Genomic DNA, 2,469 nt, shown 5'->3' with positions numbered 1-2,469 from the left:
CACTGACTTGGCCCGGGCCTAAGTGAAAGTGCAAAAGTGAAGTGGTGGGCCTACCCATCCCAACCTGGGGTATGCTTGGATTCGCGAAGAGCGGCACCTTACGATGTTCATGACCAATCGGATCTTGACGTACCAGTAGGTACTAGAGGAGATCGCTATGATCGTTACTGTATCCGTATTGAAGAGATGCGACAAAGTGTTCGGATCATTGTGCAATGTCCTAATCAAATGCCTAGTGGCATGATCAAAGCCGATGATCGTAAGCTATGTCCTCCATCACGATCTCGAATGAAACTATCCATGGAATCGTGCGCCGTGTGAAACGTAGATCATCGCCGTTCTTAATCGAGACTCAGGTTAAGCTCCGTCTCGGAACCGCCGTGGGGTTAGGAGTAAAGTATCCCGAGGTTGGCGCATCTCGTTGGGCGTGGAGAAGCATTGGGAACCCCAATATCTTTCTTCGGAGCAGTTTCTTTTCCCGTCCCCTCGCCCCGGCATAGCGCTTCGCTTCCGGTTCTTCGGAGGAATCAACTGACTTCTCCCTTCTTCATTGATCCGGGGGAAAGGGAACCATCTACCAGTTGGGAAGCTAGACATCAAGGTTGTGGCTTGATGAGGATAACTAAGCTGACACGCCGGAGTTGGCTGCTGGCACAACAGGGTGGTGCCTTACCGCACCACAGGCGCACGCGCGGTAGCGTTCGTGGTGGTGCTTCAGGATTCCAATGTACTGCGTCCAGGATCAGAACGAGCTTGCCGGCGGACCACTGCCGTCCCATTCTTTAGTGAGCTAGAGCGCTGCCATCTTATCCACGGAAAACGCGTCAAGCTATCGCTTCGGGTCGAAGCACTAAAAGAAAAGTACCGGGAAACGCGGCGGCATAGGAACCACGGGAACACAAGAGGGAGAAAGACGATGTACGGGATACGGGATCCTCGCAGTAGGCTGGACCAAAATCCAGCCGAGAGAAGGCAGCCTTTAGAAGCAACAGGTTGGGAAACCAAGAGAAGGCTTCGCCTTTTCTTATCTTCTTCCCGGCAAAAAAAGAGGGATTAGCATTATTGACCCCATGAGAAAGCACTAACACCTTCCTCATTGGGGCTCCGCGCACTGGGAAAAGGCTTCAGCGACAGGAAACCGGCTACTATTTAGGAAGTGAACATAAGGTATCAAGAGGTCCCTCACAGTCAGGTGCAATGCAATTGCCCCCTATTAGTCAAGTACCCCTCTTCCTATTTTGTTTAGGGGTTAAGGCGAGAAATGGCTTGATGAACCCTTCCGTTCACCATGCACCGGCCCCATTCACTTGCAACTCGTAGAGGCTGTAAGTAAACAGTGCCCCACTAAATTCAAAGTGACGGTGGGGTTGAAAGACGAGAGTGCCTACCTCCGCGCCGAGAGTGCCCGCCCTTTTTGTCAAGTAGGCTACTTTTTCCGGAACGCAGTCCGGAATAAGCGTTCTTGTGTATATAGATATCTTCGATGCTGTCATTTCGACATGTCCGCTTCAACTCCTCATTCGCCTCCGAAAAAGCAAAGTTGGCTTGACGAGCGCAGATGAGGAAGCGGGAGCAATAAAACCAAGAATCTCTTTCTTTTCTTTCCAAATACTTTATGAAGTTAAGGGGCAAAGAGAAGCGCTCTCGCTACTAAGAAAGCGAATGGTCAGCGCAAGGGTTCGACGACTTAGCCGAGCGTTAGCGACGCGTCATTCTCATAGCGAGGCGCTTCGAGTTAGCGAAGCGCTGTAGTAGCGTCGGAGACTATGTGCTATAATGTTGAACTAAGGATGTTTCGCCTTATCTATAGAAGCAGTCGACTGAGTTCTGAACGAATGGGATCCTTGGTGGGTAATGGCTCAATCTATAGATGGAAAGCCTTATGATGGGAAACTACCACGTTAGGTTTGGAGAGAGATGGTACCTGTTATAGTTTAGGGGGAGCAGATGCAAGCTTTTTCTTTCCATAGCCGGCCAATTTGGTACCAGCCGTACTTAATAATAGAAGGATTTGGCAGAAATATGTAAAATTGTCCCTCCTAAAAAAATTATTCCAGAATAAATGGGCAATAGTTAGGGGAGGTGCGCCAGCGGCGAGCAGAAGCAAGGTTGTTAGATACCGAAGGAAAGCCCGGCCAGAACCACACGTGCAAGTTTCCCTGCATGTGGCTCGTCCGTGATAACTTCTTCGGATTTGCGTGAACTAGCGGACCGATCACTAAGTGGTTAGTACCTCCAGCATGAGCGAACCTTTTCAGAACTGGTTAGGAATGGGCGCCACTATCCCAGCCCGGATCCAGCCAGGTTCTATTGATCATGTCCCCTTCCCAACAGTTGTATCTTGTCTTGGGGCGTCTTTCTTTGGCTTTACTATCAAGCCAGACGCGGCGCCCTTTCGCATTATCATCTACCGCCCTTTCTTTCCTCCCGTCCCTTCATGCATGAAGATCGTCGTATGTATGTTCGACT

Source organism: Triticum dicoccoides, chromosome 5B, assembly GCF_002162155.2.
Source record: "Triticum dicoccoides isolate Atlit2015 ecotype Zavitan chromosome 5B, WEW_v2.0, whole genome shotgun sequence".
NCBI classification, from domain to species: domain Eukaryota; kingdom Viridiplantae; phylum Streptophyta; class Magnoliopsida; order Poales; family Poaceae; genus Triticum; species Triticum dicoccoides.
The sequence above is the reverse complement of the archived record's forward strand: the minus strand, read 5'-3'. Positions refer to the sequence as shown.